Source organism: Arachis ipaensis, chromosome B2 (genome assembly GCF_059453495.1).
Source record: "Arachis ipaensis isolate K30076 ecotype BB chromosome B2, ASM5945349v1, whole genome shotgun sequence".
Lineage (NCBI taxonomy): Eukaryota > Viridiplantae > Streptophyta > Magnoliopsida > Fabales > Fabaceae > Arachis > Arachis ipaensis.
Window position 1 is genome coordinate 36708281 of NC_142437.1, and position 24352 is coordinate 36732632.

Sequence of the window (24352 nt, forward strand, 5' to 3'; positions counted from 1 at the left end):
TTTTGGTAAGACTACTCTTGTTCTGCCATGTCTTGCCGTAAAGCTCTATTATTCACTTTGTCCTATCCTGCTTGATGTCCCTTGTCTGCCTTTGCTCAATTTTAAACCACCGTAGGCGGTTGGATTTGCTGTTGCCCCTTGCTACTAGGGATGTTGTTGATGTTACTGCAGTGAGAATTGAAGTTATTGCTATTACCCGAGTCCAAATTCTGCGCAGTTTCGTACCCTTTAATTCGACACTCTGGGTTCGGTCTCTTCGGTCCGTTAGGACCATGCTGTGAGTAGGCTTTACATTTATAACAGTTAAGCTTTTGGTTTATGCTATTATGAGTTTTTAATTATATTTATAAAACTATTGTTGAAGAACTTTGATTTGATTAGAATAATTGATTTATTATAGCTGAGTAATTATTTTTATGAAATTCATACTTTAGAAATTTTATATGAGACTATATATGTGTTTGATAAAGCTTTATATTGATTTAGAATATTGATTTTATTCGAATATATACTTTTAAAATATTAAAGTATTTGTTGGCACTCACTTTTAAATTATGAGATATGTTTTTATGATTGAGAAAATATGATTTGAAAAGATTTCTGATAAGAAAGTATTATTTGATTGATTTGATTCGATACCTTATATATATCTGAGAGATTAAAAATTTATTGTATTTGAAACTATATGTTTTGAATTGGTTTGGGAGGCTCGTATTAGAAAACCGTAGTTAATGGCGGTTATGACGTTAACTTAGATGCATCTGACTCAGACTCCAGCTAGCAGGGGTGTTGCTAGCCTAACGTGTAGGCCACACGTTAGATCTATTATTCTGTTAGGACACACAGGAGGAAAGAGCTACCCATAGAGGTGGAGCCATCCATGTGTGGACTTTTGATTTGATTTCTGTATGAGAACTCCCTTATTGATTCACCTATTATTATCAACTATTACTTTCTAATTAATATTAATTTGATAATAATATTTATATGGTCTCATGTCGATTATAGATATATTGTCTAGTCACTGAGTTGCAAAACTCATCCTTTTTTTTAAAAAAAATATTTTTTAGGGACAAATATTTGATTATGTGAGACTTTCTATTCAAGAGTAACGGTCTGCAATGAGTACCCATTCTTTGTCGAATTCCTAGAAGTATATGCTCCATATGTCACAGGCAGGATCCAACCATTCTTAGTTATTTTAATTTTTTTGTTAAAAAAATATAATTATTTATTTTAAAACTTGTAAAATATTTGTAACTTGCTTATTCAACTTATATTTGATTATGTTAGGCTTGCTATAGGATTATTTTCCTAAGCGCCGGTCATGGCTCATTTTGGGTCATGACAAAGTGGTATCAGAGCTTAGGTTTAATCTGTGTAATATGGAGCAAGTGTCCTATGGTAGGATCACAATTGTATAAATAGAAGCGCGCCTATTTTTACAAATTGTGGCACTATCAAAGGCCTATAAGAATGTCATCCTTGTCCTCTGTGTCATTTTTGTATTTTGATTGTGATCATGTGTTCTCTATCGCTTCTTACTACTACTATTCTTTTATACCCAATCTTGACTTATTCTTTGGTTGATTTTTCTTGAACGTGTTTTTGCGAAGGTTTTAGTTTTGGTTCCGATTCGCGATTTCTCTCGTAGCTAGTTCAAATCTCCCCGATTTTTGTGAATGCATGCTTTAATCTTTTTCATCTACATGTTATTCTCTATAATTCCTGATGTCAATATTTCATGAATTACTTAGAAGATCCAATCGGTGTTTGCTGTGATTTACTTTCTAATTCCTCTATAGAACTGTATTTGAAATTGTGGATTGCATGAATTCGTTGAGTTACTGAACGAGATGCTTTGTTCTGGACTTGATAAGCGATATCGGAGTTTTTCTTTTTATGTTGATAATCATTGAAGTTATGACAAAATTCTGATCTGCTTGTGATCCTTTCTTTTAAATTAAGAATTTTGAAAACTGTTATTCAATTTTTCAAGGAGAAGAATTATGCAATGAGCATGTAATGGAGTGTTATTGTTGTTTATCGAACTGGTGAATTTATCTGTTTAGGTATAGTGAATTATTTGGGTGACTAGTTAGATGGATCGAAGATCTTTTCGATTTAGAAGTTTGTTTGAATTTTTCTAATTTGATGATCTGATTTTATTATAGTATTGTGTTGCTGGACATGGTTTTTCTGTCACAGAATTATTGTGATTATGTTCTATAATTTTGTTTTATTGTTGCTGAATTCTAATAATTTCTGGTGAATGTGATGTTTGTGAAAGAAATTAGTTATTTCAAGAGATATATAAGAAATATATGATACTTGAAGAAAGAGGTGAGAGCTAATTTTGCAGAGAGTTAAATTGAGAAACAAGGAGAGAAATTATTTAACTTTTGGATTCTTACAATATAATATTTTATTGGTTCACACAACTTTCTATCTATTCAATGGGATCCTTTCTATTCTATTTAGATGGAAGTAAATCTCAACAGGTTTTCTATTATACTACCTTTATACTTTTTCAAGTTTATCATTAGTTAGATTAAGAAACATTTTTTTTGTGACCATGTCGAAATGACTTCATACTTTCAAGTGAATTTTTATGGTCATGTTCATTATTTTAAAACTGAAAGTCGAAATAATTTGGTTAGTCTGACTTTAGAAGTGCACATCACATCTGATGTGTCTGTGTCTTTTAATAATTATGTGCTATGCTTTGATTTCATTATTGCAAGACTTGCAACAGTGGATTACATTTAGACGCGAATGCCTTACTAAAGGGTAGCTCAAACAACCTATTTTATGTGTATTATCATGACAAAAATTTCGTTTATGTATGGATGAGGGTGTGTTAGAATCAGCTTTGATAATTTTATTTGTTTTGGTGATGTTTGTCTTTTATTCTTTTTATTAGCTGATTTCAGATATATAACTGTAACTGTGATAGTAGTAATGCTACTTTGTTGTTTGAATTTGATTTAAAACTGGATATTTGCTTGAGTGGTATCTCAGTTTATTCATTGTGAATGAACTTGGACTATTCTCAAACAGATAATGCATGTGAAGGTGAAACATAGATTGTGAACGCTTGTTTTTTTTGTGAATAAAACCTGAACTTTGTTTTTTGGCTAAGATCTGAAACTTGAAAAAATTTCTTAGCCTTTGCCTTTTTGAAAATTCCTCTGTTCTCAACTATTGTCATTATTCTCTGAGATTTGGGAAGATTGGTTTTCTGGGTTCGTGAGATTGAGATTGTAGGTCTTAGATATTGGAGAATTTCTGACGATTTCGGATGGAAAAGATTGGATATCTAATTCCTTAAAGTTGAACAAATTCTTATATGAGTTTTTCTCCTTATTATATTCACGGATTATTATAAAGTAGGCATTGAAAAAAATGATTACTTTTCTAATTTTAGGATAACTTTAGTACTTATTTACAATGTATGAAGATTGGAGATGTCTAAACTCTAAATAAACCGATAGGTTCATTTTGAGTCAATGGCTTTAATCTTGAGTTGTTTCGTTATAACTTGTTGACCTGAGAAATTATGGGTATGGATTGATCATAGCTTAATTTTGGAGGTGTAAAATTATCAATATTTTCTTTTCTTTTGATGTGTTTCCTATTTTTAGTTGGTTAATTTATTTTATATTTTTTTTTCATATGTTGCCTTTGCTCGTTCTAAATACTTTTTTATTACTATACTTTGATTGATTGTGTTTGAATATTTTGTTTTGTTATTGTTTTTGATGTTTAGAAGTAGAAATCTCCAGGCGATACCATTTTTTTATATACTAGCTTCTAATTTTGGATGCAACATCTATGTCTGTTTCCTAATTTGTTCTTTCAATTATTTGCAATACATCATTTTGGCTTTTTTAGAGTCTTGATGATGTTGATGAGGAATATGGTGAAGTTTTTCGGTGATTTCAACATTTACTTATGTCCTAAAGCCTTTTATGCTATGATGATATTGTTCTGATGACTTTATTTTGTTTTGTTTGCTTTCTAGTTTTGTTAAAAAAAATGTATATTCTATCTTGCATTGTCACATCTTGTGGTATGATTGTTGAGCAAGGTGCATACGGACGACTAGAAACTATAACCTACAAGAAATAGTTCTTCTAAAGTCTTTCGTTTCTTTTATTTAAGTAATGGTAATCGTTAAGTTTGGGAACGTTAGGTGTTCTTCTTGGGATGGTTTGTATTGAAGTATATGCTATAATCGTGCCGCGTGATTTTATTTATCGTTCATTCCGCTATATTCCATATCGGGAGTTCCTTGTTTTAATTCTTGTTGAAATGAAATTTGATTATTTTGTTTCATGTCCTACATCTTATGCATATCTCGATCTTATCGTGCTTTTGGCTATCCCATAGCGACAACGTAGGTGTTGACATTGCATTCCTTTACGTGAATTATGTAACTCCTTGATGTAATCTAAGCTTGCTTTACTGTGATACATCATATCTTTTAGTATTCTTGAATTCTTATTCCAAATCTTATTTGAAAAAGTTTTTGATTTGATTCTTTTCTTGCCTTATCGTGTTCCTAATCATCCACTTAAATCTTTCAAACAAAAAAAAAATTTGCCATTGACTTTGGTTTCCTTCTTTTGGTGAACTTTGTACTTCTTTGATTCCACTTAAACTTGTTTTGACCTAATGCACTATCTTTTTTTTATTGTTTCTATCAAAATTTCTTGATTCAGATTTTCTCGTTAAGATTCAATTCTCTCTTTCTAGAACACTTCATTGTTTATGTACATCATTGCTTAATTGCAAACTTAAGCATCCTTCCACGTTCGTGCGAACACCATCTGTGAGGTTTGCTCTTCTCTTCCTAAGTTTTGAATCCTCTTGAGTAAACTCGTGCTTGTTTTGGTGTCACGTGCGTCTCCCAAATAGCAAACGATACGTTAGTTCATTAGGACACAGCTTATTGATGCTGAAGTTCGAAAAGTTGTAATTCTAAGACATGACGTAAGACCGGTTGCTTCCATGGATATATACTACAGAACCAAGGAGAGTATGAAGTAAGATTGTATTTTGAGGAGATTGACGAACGAAGTGAAGAGTGCTATGTACATCTGAGCTGTCAAGGGAAGACGAGTCGGTGGATGTCAACTGCATCATTTTAACAGAAACCTATCTTGTAACTTTTGCACCTCTTTATACTTCTTTCTCATGTTTGATAAGTACTAAAACCATGTAAAGTCTTGCAGATTATATCAATTTTCGAGGGCAAAAATTTTTATAAGGAGGATAGAATTTAAAATCCCTATAATACCTTTACTCATCTTTTTCTCAAACCAAACTTAACCCTAACTTCCTAAATCACCAGCACACACCCACCCCCAAATCAGAGAAAAGAAGCAAAGAGAGTGAGGATTGGGAAGAAGAAGAGAGGGGAGGAAGGGACAGCGTTGGTGGGGCTGGGAGCCGCTGTCGCCGTCGTTGTCGCAGATCAGGAAGAGACGGGGAGAAGGAGATCGAAACAGGGAATGGGGGAAGGAGAAAGGAAGAAGTGCGAGAGAGGAGGTGCTGTCTCGCCATCGCCAGAGCTTCCACTGCCGTCGTCGAGGACTCCATCGCCCCACGAGAAGCCACCGCACGTGGAAGAAAAAGACGTGACACAGAACAGAGGAAGGGGACGACATCGTGTTGCCGCCGCGCCTTGTCGCCGCCGCTGAAAGGAGAGCTCCGTCGTCACCGTCGCGGCTACGGGTAGGGGGCTTCGAAGGAGAGAGGAGCTCGCAGAGGAGAGAGAAACGCAATGGCCAGAGAGGAAAGTCTTGCGAGGAGGCGGGAGCTGGTATGCCTCCGCTGTTGCTGCAGGCTGTGCCACTGTGCCTCTGGTCGCCGGGAACCAAGCTGACGTCACCGGAAGCCACCGCCGGAAACTCTACAAGTTTGCCCTAGCTCCACTTTATTTCCGCCGGTTTGTCCTTGCCGATGAGGATCACCGGAGCTGCTGATGCTCCATGCTCTTGTTTCTTTTAGTAAGACTACTCTTGTTCTGCCATGTCTTGCCGTAAAGCTCTATTATTCACTTTGTCCTATCCTGCTTGATGTCCTTGTCTGCCTTTGCTCAATTTTAAACCACCCTCAATTTTAAAGCTCTATTATTCACTTTGTCCTATCCTGCTTGATGTCCTTGTCTGCCTTTGCTCAATTTTAAACCGAGCTGACGTCACCGGAAGTCACCGCCGGAAACTCTAGAAGTTTGCCCTAGCTCCGCTTTATTTCCGCCGGTTTGTCCTTGCCGATGAGGATCACCGGAGCTGCTGATGCTCCATGCTCTTGTTTCTTTTGGTAAGACTACTCTTGTTCTGCCATGTCTTGCCGTAAAGCTCTATTATTCACTTTGTCCTATCCTGCTTGATGTCCTTGTCTGCCTTTGCTCAATTTTAAACCACCGTAGGCGGTTGGATTCGCTGTTGCCCATTGCAACTAGGGATGTTGTTGATGTTACTGCAGTGAGAATTGAAGTTATTGCTATTACCCGAGTCCAAATTCTGCGCAGTTTCGTACCCTTTAATTCGACACTCTGGGTTCGGTCTCTTCGGTCCGTTAGGACCATGCTATGAGTAGGCTTTACATTTATAACCGTTAAGCTTTTGGTTTATGCTATTATGAGTTTTTAATTATATTTATAAAACTATTATTGAAGAACTTTGATTTGATTAGAATAATTGATTTATTATAGCTGAGTAATTATTTTTACAAAATTCATACTTTAGAAATTTTATATGAGACTATATATGTATTTGATAAAGCTTTATATTAATTTAGAATATTGATTTTATTCGAATATATACTTTTGAAATATTAAAGTATTTGTTGGCACTCACTTTTAAATTATGAGATATGTTTTTATGATTGAGAAAATATGATTTGAAAAGATTTCTGATAAGAAAGTATTATTTGATTGATTTGATTCGATACCTTATATATATCTGAGAGATTAAAGATTTATTGTATTTGAAACTATATGTTTTGAATTGGTTTGGGAGGCTCGTATTAGAAAACTGTAGTTAACGGCGGTTATGACGATAACTTAGATGCATCTGACTCAGACTCCAGCTAGCAGGGGTGTTGCTAGCCTAACGTGTAGGCCACACGTTAGATCTGTTATTCTGTTAGGACACACAGGAGGAAAGGGCTACCCATAGAGGTGGAGCCATCCATGTGTGGACTTTTGATTTGATTTCTGTATGAGAACTCCCTTATTGATTCACCTATTATTATCAACTATTACTTTCTAATTAATATTACTTTGATAATAATATTTATATGGTCTCATGTCGATTATAGATGTATTGTCTAGTCACTGAGTTGCAAAACTCATCCTTTTTTTAAAAAAAAAATATTTTTCAGGGACAAATATTTGATTATGTGAGACTTTCTATTCAAGAGTAACAACGGTCTACAATGAGTACCCATTCTTTGTCGAATTCCTAGAAGTATATGCTCCATATGTCACAGACAGGATCCAACCATTCTTAGTTATTTTAATTTTTTTGTTAAAAAAATATAATTATTTATTTTAGAACTTGTAAAATATTTGTAACTTGCTTATTCAACTTATATTTGATTATGTTAGGCTTGCTATAGGATTATTTTCCTGAGCGCCGGTGGTACGCGGAATCGTGATTACACTTTAATTATGTAAAATTCATTGCTCTTTCTTTCCCTGGAAATGGCGCCAAAAACATGATGCCAAGACCATGGTTCACAACTCCGTGTAACTAACCAGCAAGTGCACTGGGTCGTCCAAGTAATACCTTACGTGAGTAAGGGTCGAATCCCACGGAGATTGTTGGTATGAAGCAAGCTATGGTCACCTTGCAAATCTCAGTTAGGCAGATATAAATTGATAATGGTGTTTTCGAATAATAGTTAATAGAATAGGGATAGAAATACTTATGTAATTCATTGGTGAGAATTTCAGATAAGCGAATGGAGATGCTTTCGTTCCTCTGAACCTCTGCTTTCCTGCTTTCTTCATTCAATCAGTCTTACTCCTTTCCATGGCTGGCTTTATGTGATACATCACCACTGTCAATGGCTACTTTCGGTCATCTCTCGGGAAAATGATCCAATGCCCTGTCACGGCACGGCTAATCGTCTGGAGGCATCACCCTTGTCAATGGCTTCATCTTATCCTCTCAGTGAAAATGGTCAACGCACCCTGTCACGGCACGGCTATTCATCTGTCGGTTCTCGATCATGCTGGAGTAGGATTTACTATCCTTTTGCGTCTGTCACTAACGCCCTGCAATCGCGAGTTTGGAGCTCGTCACAGTCATTCATTCATTGAATCCTACTCGGAATACCACAGACAAGGTTTAGACTTTCCGGATTCTCTTGAATGCCGCCATTATTCTAGCTTACGCCACGAAGATTCTGATTAAGAGATCTAAGAGATACTCATTCAGTCGAAGGTAGAACGGAAGTGGTTGTCAGGCACGCGTTCATAGGGAATGATGATGATTGTCACGTTCATCACATTCAGGTTGAAGTGCGAATGAATATCTTAGAAGCGAAATAAGATGAATTGAATAGAAAACAGTAGTACTTTACATTAATCTTTGAGGAACAGCAGAGCTCCACACCTTAATCTATGGAGTGTAGAAACTCTACCGTTAAAAATACATAAGTGAAAGGTCCAGGCATGGCCGAATGGCCATCCCCTCTGATCTAAGAACCAGGCGTCCAAAGATTGTATACAACTGATCAAAGATGCCTAATACAATAGTAAAAGGTCCTATTTATAATAATCTAGCTACTAGGGTTTACAGAAGTAAGTAGTTGATGCATAAATCCACTTCCGGGGCCCACTAGGTGTGTGCTTGGGCTGAGCTTGAGTGTTGCACGTGTAGAGGTCCTTTCTGGAGTTGAACGCCAGCTTTTGTGCCAGTTTGGGCGTTCAACTCTGGTTTTGGCTCCTTTTCTGGCGCTGGACGCCAGATTTGGGCAGAAAGCTGGCGTTGAACGCCAGTTTACGTCATCTATTCTTGGCCAAAGTATAGACTATTATATATTTCTGAAAATCCCTGGATGTCTACTTTCCAACGCAATTGGAAGCGCACCATTTTGAGTTCTGTAGCTCTAGAAAATCCATTTTGAGTGCAGGGAGGTCAGAATCCAACAGCATCAGCAGTCCTTCTTCAACCTCTGAATCTGATTTTTGCTCAAGTTCCTCAATTTCAGCCAGAAAATATCTGAAATCACAGAAAAACACACAAACTTATAGTAAAGTCCAGAAATGTGAATTTAACATAAAAACTAATGAAAACATCCCTAAAAGTAACTAGATCCTACTAAAAACATACTAAAAACAATGTCAAAAAGCGTATAAATTATCCGCTCATCACAACACCAAACTTAAATTGTTGCTTGTCCCCAAGCAACTGAAAATCAAATAGGATAAAAAGAAGAGAATATACTATAAATTCCAAACTATCAATGAAACATAGCTTCAATCATATGAGCGGGACTTATAGCTTTTTGCCTCTTGAATAGTTTTGGCATCTCACTTTATCCATTGAAGTTCAGAATGATTGGCATCTATAGGAACTCAGAGTTCAGATAGTGTTATTGATTCTCCTAGTTCAGTATGATGATTCTTGAACACAGCTTCTTTATGAGTCTTGGCCGTGGCCCTAAGCACTTTGTTTTCCAGTATTACCACCGGATACATCAATGCTACAGACACATAATTGGGTGAACCTTTTCAGATTGTGACTCAGCTTTGCTAAAGTCCCCAATTAGAGGTGTCCAGGGTTCTTAAGCACACTCTTTTTTTGCTTTGGACCTTGACTTTAACCGCTCAGTCTCAAGTTTTCACTTGACACCTACACGCTGATGCCAAGGCATCTTAGGCTAGTTTCACTAGCCTTTTTCTTTTATTTTTAGTTGTTTTATGCATTTTCTTGAGCCTTAAGTAATCATTTGGGCCAAATAGTCATGCTTGTCTTAAATCATTCAACATGAAGATTTTGATGCAAATTCCATGAGTTTTTAGTTATATTACTTGAATGCTATGAATGGAAGATTTCTCATGAAATTTTGCAAGACTTTGATGCAAATGTTTGGATGATTTCAGGGAAGAAGAGGCTAGGCAAGGAAGCAACAAAATCAATAAAGGAAGCTTGAATATCACATGTGGAGTTTAAGTTCCAGTTTAAGCCTAAACTGGAGCTTAAACGCCAAAAATCATGAAGGATAAGAAATGCTGGAATTGAAGTTTAACCTCCAGTTTGACCTCAAACTGGAGGTTAAACGCCAGAATGAAAAGTCTCACCAAAGAAGCATTCCACGTTTAACCTCCAGTTTGACCTCAAACTGGAGGTTAAACGCCAGAATGATAATGCCACTCAGGAAGGAGTTCCACGTTTAACCTCTAGTTTAACCTTAAACTGGAGGTTAAACGCCAGAAGTGGGAAGTGCACCAGGGAGCCATTCCACGTTTAAGCTCCAGTTTGACCTCAAACTGGAGCTTAAACGTGTTCGACCAAGTTTTCTCCTCCAGGGTTGCTCTCTCCATTTCCACGTTTAAGCTCCAGTTTGACCTCAAACTGGAGCTTAAACGTGTTCGACCTCCAGGGCTACCTTTTCCATTTCCACGTTTAAGCTTCAGTTTAACCTTAAACTGAAGCTTAAACGTGTTATATGGAACAGCTTGACCATGCCTTCTTCAAACATAAATAACTTGAGCTACAAAACTCCAAATGAGGTGATTCAAAATGCATTGGAAAGAAGACATCTAGAGCTTTCCAAGAATATATGGCATGCATGGTGGATACTAAAAATTGAGGGAGAAAACAGCCCCGTAATGTGCATAGAAGAGCATAGTACCAACATGCAATCAGGCCAGCTGACCTCTTCACCTTCCATGGAGTATAACTAGAGTTGTAGAGATCCAATTGAGGTGCTTCCAGTTGCGTTAGAAAGCTGACATCCATAGCTTTCCAACGAGGTATAATAGTCTATATTTGGCATCAAATTGGCAAGGTTGACAAGAGAACAAAGTGACGACTCAAGACGGGGGGGATTGAAGGGGAATCCAGCCCCTGAGGGGGAGAGAGAGGAACTTTTCATTTTTGAGCTAGTTTTCATTTCTTTGTAATTGAATTCAGAGCTATGACTCACTAAACCCCCTTTCATTGGGTTAGGGAGCTCTATTGTAATTCAATGAATCAATAATAGTTTATCTTCTTCTTCAATCTTTTCTCTTGAATTTTGTTAGAAAGCTTCTCGATCTAACTCCATTGGGTAGTTGTCTTGGGAAAGAAACTACCCATAATTGGAATCCTTCGGAACCTTGGGAAAGGAATGGAGGATTCATGCTAGAGAAGCTTTCTCACAATGAATTGGATTGGGGTTTGGATGGATATTGTGACATGTAATCCTACCAAATTGTGGTTCATGAAATTGTGTGGTATAATCAGTGATAGAGCATCATCTCTTCTTATGAACATTTAAACCAAGGAATTGGGAATTTGTTCATTTTTAGAGAGAATTGGTGAGCCAAGGGATTGGGATCCAATCATATAAGATTGCCAAGCAAAATTCAATGAACGCATTGCTTGAGGAAGAGATAAACATGTTTTGATTCGGAGATCTCAATATCTCCTTTAACCCAATGAATTCCCCAATTCTGATTTCCACTTTCTCTTTACATCCTGCAATTAAATTCATGCAATCACCCCCATTCCCTTTAATTTCAGCAATTTAGTTTCTGCTCTTTAATTCATGCAATTTAAGATTCCGCCATTTTAATTTCTTGTCATTTACTTTTCCCGCCAACTTTACATTCCGCAATTTCTCATCTCAATCTTGATTCCGCTCAACTAGAACACACTTCTAATCCGAATTGCTCACTCAACCAATCCTTGTGGGATTCGACCTCACTCTATTGTGAGTTTTTACTTGACGATAACCGGTGCACTTGCCGGAAGGAATTTTGCCGATCGTGCAATTTCCTAAATCGTAGCATAACTAGTTTATGTGCATCAAGTTTATGGCGCCGTTGCCGGGGATTGGTTTTCGATTGACAATTCTCCAATTGGAAGTTAACTAGATTGAGCAATTTTTCTTTTCTTTTGTTAATAGTTTTTGTTTCAGTTTATTACTGCTAATTTCTGTAAATTTTAATTTGTTTTCTTTGCTTATTCACTTGTTAGCATACTAACCACTAGCTGTTTGTGATATTGCCTCACTATGGGATTTCCACTATCTTTGGATGAGTATTGTTTGAGACTGAGCACATTGCAAAAAAGAAAGGAGTATCCATCATCTTTTGGTCAATCAAAATTCATGAGAAACTCTCCACCACCACAGAATGATTCATGTTATTATGCTCATGGTGGGTGGGAGTATCAGGAACAGGAAACGGGGTACTTCCCAGAGCCACAAAATGGTCCATGTTTTGGTGAATTTGATCACTACTCAAGTTGTGGCTGGGAAGATCAAAACCAAAGAGATTTCACTTATTCACACCCCATTCATCAAGAGCCATCACCTCTGAATTATCCAACCTCACCTCCTAGTTTTACATATCCAAATTCTTCATCACTTGAGCATTTCTCAGCACAAAATTCCTTCTCAAATTTATACAATTCATTTCACTATCCACAAGACTCATTCCACTACACACAAGAGTCATACCACTACCAACACTCCAACCAAAGACTCTATCAGCCCACACAAAACACATACTCCCAGCCACCATATCACAGCCAAGATAATCAACCCCACCAACCTAATCCGAGCCAACAATTTCAAGATCAATTAAACAGGATAAAAGGAATGATTGTAACTATGGGCAGAGATGTGGCCGATTTGAAAGGATTTAAGGAAGAAGTGATATCCAACTTACAAAATCAAGGTGCTGCCATTCAAAAGCTAGAAGCTCAAATTGAATATCTATCAAAGCAAATCCCTACCCACAATTCTTCTAGTGATACCATGGCAAACCCAAGGGAGGAATCAGAAGAACAAGAAAGGGAGAAAGTCAATCAAGGGAGATCACACTCCAATGAAACAGAGAGTTGCAAAGAGGATGGGTTCATTGAACCACAAATTCAGGAAGCTTTTGATGAACAGGATACTCCAACTGTCCAACAACAACCAAGTTCTGAGATCAAGGATGTGAAGGCAGTAGAAACAAGCACCAAAATGAGGATTGTGACCGAGAAACAAAGGATCATATCCATGAAGAAGAGAAGGTCGAAGAACAATCCAACTCCTGAGCCAACAAGCAAGTTCACTCAAGCCAATCACAAGGGAAAGCTTGCTGGAAAGAAGCATTCACAACAAGGGGCACTAACTAGCTCCTTTATCCACTTGAAGTCATTCCTCTTAACAAACTGGAAGAAGAGGAAGAAAGTCAGGAACAGCATGTCAAGCTAATGACGTTAAAGAAGCGCTTGTTGGGAGGCAACCCAACCAAAGGTAGTTTTTCTTTTCTAGTTATTTCAATAAAAGAGTTAAGTAGATTTATCTGTATTGCAAGGAGCTAAGTTTGGTGTTGCACACCAAAACAATTCAAGGGTGAATGTGAGATTCTAAGTTTGGTGTTCCACCAAAAACTTCATTAAAAGCACATTTCTACCTCAGCATGACTAGTCACTAGCTCCAACCAATCAGGGAAACTACTTAAACAATAGTTTAATTTCTAGTTCATAGTTATTTTCTTAATAAAAGCACATGAGGTTTTCTGCATATGATCCCAATTGTTGCATATGGCAAGGAACTAAGTTTGGTGTTCACACACCAATCTAAGTTCAGAGGCCTACAAACATACATGCATGCTAACCAATTCTCAAAGTGCTTGGGGAACAAGCAACTTCTAATAGCTTTGCAGGAAGACAATCAATCTCATGGAAGGAATATACATCATCATCAAAGAGAACACCAAGGCTAGGAAGGATGATGAACAACAAAGAAGATGCTAAAAGGTTGTATTGTCACTTAATTGCTTGTACTTTGAATTGCTGATATTGGAAGTTTGCATGCACCCCTGCTTTAAGTTTGAGTCATTGCAGTTTTTGTTTGTCTGTTTAATTTCCAAATAAGTGATAGTCTAAGTGTCTGGATAAACTTCATCTTCTTAAATGTATGCTTGCCATGCTTGTTCTGTTTCCATAAAATAAAAGAAATGTTTGAACAAAAGTAACTCAATTCCATTTGGTAAGAAATCAAATAAGATTAAGTGGTGGTATGCATGTTTGATTGAATAGTCAGCTCACTAAGAAATAAAGTTAGAATTGTCACTTTTAGTGGAAATTAGGATGCTGTCTATGGATCTTGATGAATAAATGTCTTTGGCCATGAAAAAGAAAGAAAAAGAAGAAGAAAAAGCCACTGAAAAAGGGCAACCAAAAAGCAAAAAATTGAGAAAATAAGCTAGGCACCAATGGTTTGAACTTCTGAGACAAATGCCTGTGGTGTTTATGTATTAAGGATATGCTTGGATGAATAGGTTCTGAGGAGTGTTTCAACACTTGGTAACTTGGGTTAACTAACCCGGGATTATCAACCAAAAGTCCATTATCAAGAGCAACCTAAATACAAAACATTTAGTCACACAAAGAGGTGCTGGGCACCAATGTCTCAAGAAGAAATGTGAACTAAAATGCCTGTAGTGGATATGTGTAGTGCACTAATAAGAAAAAGAAAATGCCAAAGGCTTGAGCAACACATGACACTGAGCAACAAGGAGCAAATAAGCTCAAAGAAAAAGAAAAACAAAGAAAAGAAACTTGCCAAGGATATGAGAATAACAAGAGGCCATAAGCAGTGTTTTAGTGGAAACATAAAAAGTGACATTCTTACCTAAGAAACAATAAAGTGATGCTGCAACAACTTTCTGCATGAACACCCCATTAATCAATGTCAATTACTTACTGATATGGCTAATGAATTTACTTTCTGTTTCATTCTTTCTTCTCAATAATTCAGAACTTGCTTGGGGACAAGCAAGGATTAAGTTTGGTGTTGTGATGCCAAGGCATCTTAGGCTAGTTTCACTAGCCTTTTTCTTTTATTTTTAGTTGTTTTATGCATTTTCTTGAGCCTTAAGTAATCATTTGGGCCAAATAGTCATGCTTGTCTTAAATCATTCAACATGAAGATTTTGATGCAAATTCCATGAGTTTTTAGTTATATTACTTGAATGCTATGAATGGAAGATTTCTCATGAAATTTTGCAAGACTTTGATGCAAATGTTTGGATGATTTCAGGGAAGAAGAGGCTAGGCAAGGAAGCAACAAAATCAATAAAGGAAGCTTGAATATCACATGTGGAGTTTAAGTTCCAGTTTAAGCCTAAACTGGAGCTTAAACGCCAAAAATCATGAAGGATAAGAAATGCTGGAATTGAAGTTTAACCTCCAGTTTGACCTCAAACTGGAGGTTAAACGCCAGAATGAAAAGTCTCACCAAAGAAGCATTCCACGTTTAACCTCCAGTTTGACCTCAAACTGGAGGTTAAACGCCAGAATGATAATGCCACTCAGGAAGGAGTTCCACGTTTAACCTCCAGTTTAACCTTAAACTGGAGGTTAAACGCCAGAAGTGGGAAGTGCACCAGGGAGCCATTCCACGTTTAAGCTCCAGTTTGACCTCAAACTGGAGCTTAAACGTGTTCGACCAAGTTTTCTCCTCCAGGGTTGCTCTCTCCATTTCCACGTTTAAGCTCCAGTTTGACCTCAAACTGGAGCTTAAACGTGTTCGACCTCCAGGGCTACCTTTTCCATTTCCACGTTTAAGCTTCAGTTTAACCTTAAACTGAAGCTTAAACGTGTTATATGGAACAGCTTGACCATGCCTTCTTCAAACATAAATAACTTGAGCTACAAAACTCCAAATGAGGTGATTCAAAATGCATTGGAAAGAAGACATCTAGAGCTTTCCAAGCATATATGGCATGCATGGTGGATACTAAAAATTGAGGGAGAAAACAGCCCCGTAATGTGCATAGAAGAGCATAGTACCAACATGCAATCAGGCCAGCTGACCTCTTCACCTTCCATGGAGTATAACTCGAGTTGTAGAGATCCAATTGAGGTGCTTCCAATTGCGTTAGAAAGCTGACATCCATAGCTTTCCAACAAGGTATAATAGTCTATATTTGGCATCAAATTGGCAAGGTTGACAAGAGAACAAAGTGACGACTCAAGACGGGGGGGATTGAAGGGGAATCCAGCCCCTGAGGGGGAGAGAGAGGAACTTTTCATTTTTGAGCTAGTTTTCATTTCTTTGTAATTGAATTCAGAGCTATGACTCACTAAACCCCCTTTCATTGGGTTAGGGAGCTCTATTGTAATTCAATGAATCAATAATAGTTTATCTTCTTCTTCAATCTTTTCTCTTGAATTTTGTTAGAAAGCTTCTCGATCTAACTCCATTGGGTAGTTGTCTTGGGAAAGAAACTACCCATAATTGGAATCCTTCGGAACCTTGGGAAAGGAATGGAGGATTCATGCTAGAGAAGCTTTCTCACAATGAATTGGATTGGGGTTTGGATGGATATTGTGACATGTAATCCTACCAAATTGTGGTTCATGAAATTGTGTGGTATAATCAGTGATAGAGCATCATCTCTTCTTATGAACATTTAAACCAAGGAATTGGGAATTTGTTCATTTTTAGAGAGAATTGGTGAGCCAAGGGATTGGGATCCAATCATATAAGATTGCCAAGCAAAATTCAATGAACGCATTGCTTGAGGAAGAGATAAACATGTTTTGATTCGGAGATCTCAATATCTCCTTTAACCCAATGAATTCCCCAATTCTGATTTCCACTTTCTCTTTACATCCTGCAATTAAATTCATGCAATCACCCCCATTCCCTTTAATTTCAGCAATTTAGTTTCTGCTCTTTAATTCATGCAATTTAAGATTCCGCCATTTTAATTTCTTGTCATTTACTTTTCCCGCCAACTTTACATTCCGCAATTTCTCATCTCAATCTTGATTCCGCTCAACTAGAACACACTTCTAATCCGAATTGCTCACTCAACCAATCCTTGTGGGATTCGACCTCACTCTATTGTGAGTTTTTACTTGACGATAACCGGTGCACTTGCCGGAAGGAATTTTGCCGATCGTGCAATTTCCTAAATCGTAGCATAACTAGTTTATGTGCATCACACGCCACAAGCACATGGTTAGGGACAGCTTGGTTTAGCCGCTTAGATCAGGATTTTATTCCTTTAGGCCCTCCTATCCACTGATGCTCAAAGCCTTGGGATCCTTTTTATTTGCCCTTGCCTTTTGGTTTTAAGGGTTATTGGCTTTTTGCTCTTGCCTCTTGGTTTTAAGAGCTTTTGGCTTTTTCTGCTTGCTTTTTCTTTTTCTTTCTATTTTTTTTTCGCCTATTTTTTTTTCTGCAAGCTTTGTTCTTTGCTGCTTTTTCTTGCTTCAAGAATCATTTTTATGATTTTTCAGATTATCAAATAACATGTTTCCTAGTCATCATTCTTAGTGATGGTGGCGTTTCCTTCTTGAGGAACCAATGATGTCCTTGAGCTCTTCTATGTCTCTTCCTTGTCTTTGTTGCTCCTCCCTCATTGCTTTTTGATCTTCTCTTATTTCATGAAGGATGATGGAGTGCTCTTGATGTTCCACCCTTAGTTGCTTCCAATAATTGTGTGGAAGAAAATGTATCCCCTGAGGTATCTCAGGGATCTCTTGATTTGCAGTCAAATATTCTACCACTGAGCTAGACCCTTGATGGAAGCTTTTGTCTTCCCTTTCCTCTTTCTAGAGGTTTCTCTGGCCTTAGGTGCCATCAATGGTTATGGAAAAAACAAAAAAGCTATGCTTTTACCACACCAAACTTAGAATGTTGCTCGCCCTCGAGCAAAAGAAGAAAGAATAGAAGAAGAAGAAGAAGAAGATATGGAGGAGATGGATGGATGTGTGTATTCGGCCATATGGGTGGGATTGGGTGGGAGAGAGATGTTGAATTTTGAAGGTAGTGGGTGTATGGATGTGAGTGGTAAATGGAAAACAGAAGGGATGATCATGAATGGAAAGAGAGATGATGAGGTAGGTGGGGATCCTGTGGGGTCCACAGATCCTGAGATGATCCTGTGGGATCCACAGATCCTGAGGTGTCAAGGCATTTACATCCCTGCACCAATTTAGGCATGTAAAATGCCCTTGCACACAACTCTGGGCGTTCAGCACAAGGTTGGTGCCCATTTTAGGCGTTCAACGCCCATTTGTGTGCCATTTCTGGCGTTGAACGCCAGAACCATGCCTGTTCTGGCGTTCAGCGCCCAAAAGCTGCCCATTTTGGGCGTTCAGCGCCAGAACCATGCTCTGTTCTGGCGCTGAACGCCAGACAGATGCTCCTCCAGGGTATGATTTTTCTTCTGCTGTTTTTGATTCCGTTTTCAATTTTTATATTTATTTTGTGACTCCACATGATCATGAACCTACAAAGACATATAACTAAGAAAAATATAGTTAGATAAATAAAAATTGGGTTGCCTCCCAACAAGCGCTTCTTTAATGTCAATAGCTTGACAGTGGGCTCTCATGGAGCCTCACAAATGTGCAGAGCTTTGTTGAAACTCTCCAACACCAAACTTAGAGTTTGGATATGGGACTTCAACACCAAACTTAGAGGTTGGTTGTGGCCTCCCAACACCAAACTTAGAGTTTGACTGTGGGGGCTTGGATTGACTCTGCTTTGAGAGAAGCTTTTCATACTTCCTCTTCATGGTTGCAGAGGGAGATCCTTGAGTTTTAAACACAAGGGAGTCCTCATTCCATTGAAGGACTAGTTCACCTCTGTCAACATCAATCACAGCTCTTGCTGTGGCTAGAAAAGGTCTTCCTAGGATGATGGATTCATCCTCTTCCTTTCCAGTATCCAGGACTATGAAATCAGCAGGGATGTAAAGGCCTTCAACCTTTACTAACACGTCCTCTACTTGTCCATATGCCTGTTTTCTTGAATTGTCTGCCATCTCTAATGAGATTTTAGCAGCTTGCACCCCATAGATTCCCAGTTTCTCTATTACAGAGAGGGGCATGAGGTTTATTCCTGAACCAAGGTCACACAGAGCCTTAAAGAGCATGGTGCCTATGGTACAGGGTATTATCAACTTTCCAGGATCCTGTCTCTTCTGAGGCAATGTCAGTTGATCTAGATCACTTAGTTCATTGATGAACAAGGGAGGTTCAACTTCCCAAGTATCAATGCCAAATAGTTTGGCATTCAACTTCATGATTGCACCAAGAAACTTGGCAGTTTACTCTTCAGTAACATCCTTATTCTCTTCAGAAGAGGAATACTCATCAGAGCTCATGAAGGGCATAAGGAGGTTCAATGGAATCTCTATGGTCTCTAGATGAGCCTCAGAGTCCTTTGGTTCCTCAGAGGGAAGCTCCTTATTGATCACTGGACGTCCCAGGAGGTCTTCCTCCTTGGGATTCACGTCCTCCTCTCCCTCTTTGGGTTCGGCCATGGTGCTTATGTCAATGGCTTTGCACTCTCCTTTTGGGTTCTCTTCTGTATTGCTTGGGAGAGTACTGGGAGGGATTTCAGTGATCCTTTTACTCAGCTGGCCCACTTGTGCTTCCAAATTTCTAATGGAAGACCTTGTTTCATTCATGAACTTACAGTAGTCTTAGACAGATCAGAGACTAAGTTTGCCAAATTAGAAGTATTTTGTTCAGAGTTCTCTGTCTGTTGCTGAGTGGATGATGGAAAAGGTTTATTATTGCTGAACCTGTTTCTTCCACCATTATTAAAGCCTTGTTGAGGCTTTTGATCCTTCCATGAGAAATTTGGATGATTTCTCCATGATGAGTTATAGGTGTTTCCATAAGGTTCACCTAAATAATTTACCTCTGCTATTGCAGGGTTTTCAGGATCATAAGCTTCTTCTTCAGAAGATGCCTCTTGAGTATTGTTGGATGCAGCTTGCATTCCATGCAGACTCTGAGAAATCATATTGACTTGCTGAGTCAATATTTTATTCTGAGCCAATATGGCATTCAGAGTATCAATTTCAAGAACTCCCTTCTTCATAGGCGTCCCATTATTCACAGGATTCCTCTCAGAAGTGTACATGAACTGGTTATTAGCAACCATGTCAATGAGTTCTTGAGCTTCTGCAAGCGTTTTCTTTAGGTGAATGGATCCACCTGCAGAAGTGTTCAGTGACATCTTTGATAGCTCAGATAAACCATCATAGAATATATCCAGGATGGTCCATTCTGAAAGCATGTCAGAAGGACACTTTTTGGTCAACTGTTTGTATCTTTCCCAAGCTTCATAGAGGGATTCACCTTCTTTCTGTCTGAAGGTTTGAACATCAGCTCTAAGCTTGCTCAGCTTTTGAGGAGGAAAGTACTTGGCTAAGAAAGCCGTGACCAGCTTATCCCAAGAGTTCAGGCTGTCTTTGGGTTGAGAATCCAACCATAATCTAGCTCTATCTCTTACAGCAAAAGGGAAAAGCATGAGCCTGTAGACTTCAGGATCTACTCCATTAGTCTTAACAGTATCACATATCTGCAAGAATTCAGTTAAGAACTGAAAAGGATCTTCAGATGGAAGTCCATGAAACTTGCAGTTCTGCTGCATCAGAGAAACTAATTGAGGTTTCAGCTCAAAGTTGTTTGCTCCAATGGCAAGAATGGAGATGCTTCTTCCATGTAAATTGGAATTAGGTGCAGTAAAGTCACCAAGCATCTTCCTTACATTATTATTATTTTCGGCTGCCATCTCCTCTTCCTGTTCGAAAATTTCTGAAAGGTTATCTCTGGATTGTTGTATTTTAGCTTCTCTTAGTTTTCTTTTTAGGGTCCTTTCAGGTTCTGGATCTGCTTCCACAAGAATGTTCTTATCCTTGCTCCTGCTCATATGACAAAGAAGAGGGCACAGAAAAATAATAATAATAATAATAGAGATCCTTTATACCACAGTATAGGGATCCCTGTGTGAGTAGAAGAAGAGGGGGAGACAAAGAATGTAATATAATGGAAGAAACACAACTGTGAGGATGGCAGAGATGTGAGATGAGATGTTAGTAAATGAATAAATAAATAGAATAAGATGGGAGAGCAAGAATTTTTGAAAATAATTTTTGAAAAATGTTAGTATTTTTTTTCGAAACTTTTTTTTTATCAAAAATAAAAATAACTAGTTAATAAAAAAGAAATTTTTGAAAAAGAGGGAAGAAACAAAAAGTTAGTTAGTTAGTTGAAATAAATTTGAAAACCAATTTTGAAAAGATAAGAAGTTAGGAAGCTAGAAAAGATATTTTGAAAATCAAATTTTTGAAAAAGATAAGATGAGAAGATATTTTTGAAAAGATATGATAGAAATTAGTTTTTGAAAAAGATTTGATTTTTAAAATCACAATTAATGACTTGATTCATAAGAAATCACAAGATATGATTCTAGAACTTAAAGTTTGAATCTTTCTTAACAAGTAACAAACTTGAAATTTTTGAATCAAAATATTAATTGTTATTGTTATTTTCGAAAATTTGATATAAAAATAAGAAAAAGATTTTTGAAAAATATTTTTAGAATTTTCGAAAATAACTAAGAATTTTGAAAAAGATTTTATTTTTGAAAAAGATTTTGAAAAAGATAAGATTTTCAAATTGAAAATTTGATTTGACTCATAAGAAACAATTTGATTTTTTTAAAATTTTTTGAAAAAGTCAATCCAAATTTTCGAATTTGATGAGAGAAAAAGGGAAAGATATTTTTTTATTTTTGAATTTTTATGATGAGAGAGAAAAACATAAAAATTATGCAATGCATGAATTTTTTAGATCAAAACAATGAATGCATGTAAGAATGCTATGAGTGTCAAGATGAACACCAAGAACACTATGAATGTCAGGATGAACATCATAGACACAATTTTGAAAAATCTTTAATGCAACGAAAACATGCAAGACACCAAACTTAGAATTCTTTAATGCTTACGCACTAAGAATTCAAGAATGCATATGAAAAACACCATACAACACAAAACAAAAAATCATCAAGATCAAACAAGAAGACTTACCAAGAACAACTTGAAGATCATGAAGAACACTATGAATGCATGAAATTTTCGAAAAATGCAAGATGCATATGCAAGTGACACCAAACTTATGATATGACTCAAGACTCAAACAAGAAACACAAAAATATTTTTGATTTTTATGATTTTCTAATTTTTTTGGATTTTTATTTTATATTTTTCGAAAAATTATTTTGAAAAAGAAAATAAGGATTCCAAAATTTTTAATATGAATTCCAGGAATCTTATGCTCTAAAGCTCCAATCAAAGGGTCAGGCATGGCTTAATAGCCAGCCAAGCTTTAGTAAGTAACTCAGACATGACACGCCTGACATACTCATTCCCAAAGGAATTAGACATGGCTTTACAGCCAGCCAGGCTTCAACATGCTCCATGAAACACTAGAATTCATTCTTAAAAATTCTGAAAAGAAAATATATTTTTGAAAACATTTTTATTTTAAAACCCTCTTTTTTTTTTTCGAAAACAGGTGAGAAAATTTTGAAATATTTTTGAAAATTTTTTGAAAAGAAAACAAAAAGAAAATTACCTAATCTGAGCAACAAGATGAACCGTCAGTTGTCCAAACTTGAACAATCCCCGGCAATGGCGCCAAAAATTTGGTGTTGTTGCCGGATCAAACTTGGCACTGATGTTACCGGACCAAAAGCTTGCTGAAAACTCGAACAATCCCTGGCAACGGCGCCAAAAATTTGGTACGCGGAATCGTGATTACACTTTAATTATGTAAAATTCATTGCTCTTTCTTTCCCTGGAAATGGCGCCAAAAACATGATGCCAAGACCATGGTTCACAACTCCGTGTAACTAACCAGCAAGTGCACTGGGTCGTCCAAGTAATACCTTACGTGAGTAAGGGTCGAATCCCACGGAGATTGTTGGTATGAAGCAAGCTATGGTCACCTTGCAAATCTCAGTTAGGCAGATATAAATTGATAATGGTGTTTTCGAATAATAGTTAATAGAATAGGGATAGAAATACTTATGTAATTCATTGGTGAGAATTTCAGATAAGCGAATGGAGATGCTTTCGTTCCTCTGAACCTCTGCTTTCCTGCTATCTTCATTCAATCAGTCTTACTCCTTTCCATGGCTGGCTTTATGTGATACATCACCACTGTCAATGGCTACTTTCGGTCATCTCTCGGGAAAATGATCCAATGCCCTGTCACGACACGGCTAATCGTCTGGAGACATCACCCTTGTCAATGGCTTCATCTTATCCTCTCAGTGAAAATGGTCAACGCACCCTGTCACGGCACGGCTATTCATCTGTCGGTTCTCGATCATGCTGGAGTAGGATTTACTATCCTTTTGCGTCTGTCACTAACGCCCTGCAATCGCGAGTTTGGAGCTCGTCACAGTCATTCATTCATTGAATCCTACTCGGAATACCACAGACAAGGTTTAGACTTTCCGGATTCTCTTGAATGCCGCCATTATTCTAGCTTACGCCACAAAGATTCTGATTAAGAGATCTAAGAGATACTCATTCAGTCGAAGGTAGAACGTAAGTGGTTGTCAGGCACGCGTTCATAGGGAATGATGATGATTGTCACGTTCATCACATTCAGGTTGAAGTGCGAATAAATATCTTAGAAGCGAAATAAGATGAATTGAATAGAAAACAGTAGTACTTTGCATTAATCTTTGAGGAACAGCAGAGCTCCACACCTTAATCTATGGAGTGTAGAAACTCTACCGTTAAAAATACATAAGTGAAAGGTCCAGGCATGGCCGAATGGCCAGCCCCTCTGATCTAAGAACCAGGCGTCCAAAGATTGTATACAACTGATCAAAGATGCCTAATACAATAGTAAAAGGTCCTATTTATAATAATCTAGCTACTAGGGTTTACAGAAGTAAGTAGTTGATGCATAAATCCACTTCCGGGGCCCACTAGGTGTGTGCTTGGGCTGAGCTTGAGTGTTGCACATGTAGAGGTCCTTTCTGGAGTTGAACGCCAGTTTTTGTGCCAGTTTGGGCGTTCAACTCTGGTTTTGGCTCCTTTTCTGGCGCTGGACGCCAGATTTGGGCAGAAAGCTGGCGTTGAACGCCAGTTTACATCGTCTATTCTTGGCCAAAGTATGGACTATTATATATTTCTGGAAAGCCCTAGATGTATACTTTCCAACGCAATTGGAAGCGCGCCATTTTGAGTTCTGTAGCTCCAGAAAATCCATTTTGAGTGCAGGGAGGTCAGAATTCAACAACATCAGCAGTCCTTCTTCAACCTCTGAATCTGATTTTTGCTCAAGTCCCTCAA

General features: G+C 37.5%; 1 non-coding gene and 1 pseudogene across 1 annotated transcript; both read left to right on the forward strand.

Moving 5' to 3' along the window:
• Nucleotides 1-74: 74 nt before the first annotated feature.
• Nucleotides 75-5934, forward strand: LOC148573605 (uncharacterized; annotated as a pseudogene).
• A 14331-nt stretch (nt 5935-20265) lies between these two features.
• Nucleotides 20266-20373, forward strand: LOC148573606 (small nucleolar RNA R71). Its single transcript, XR_015905670.1, has one exon. It is a non-coding gene; the product is annotated as a small nucleolar RNA R71 (small nucleolar RNA).
• The last annotated feature ends 3979 nt before the right edge of the window (nt 20374-24352 follow it).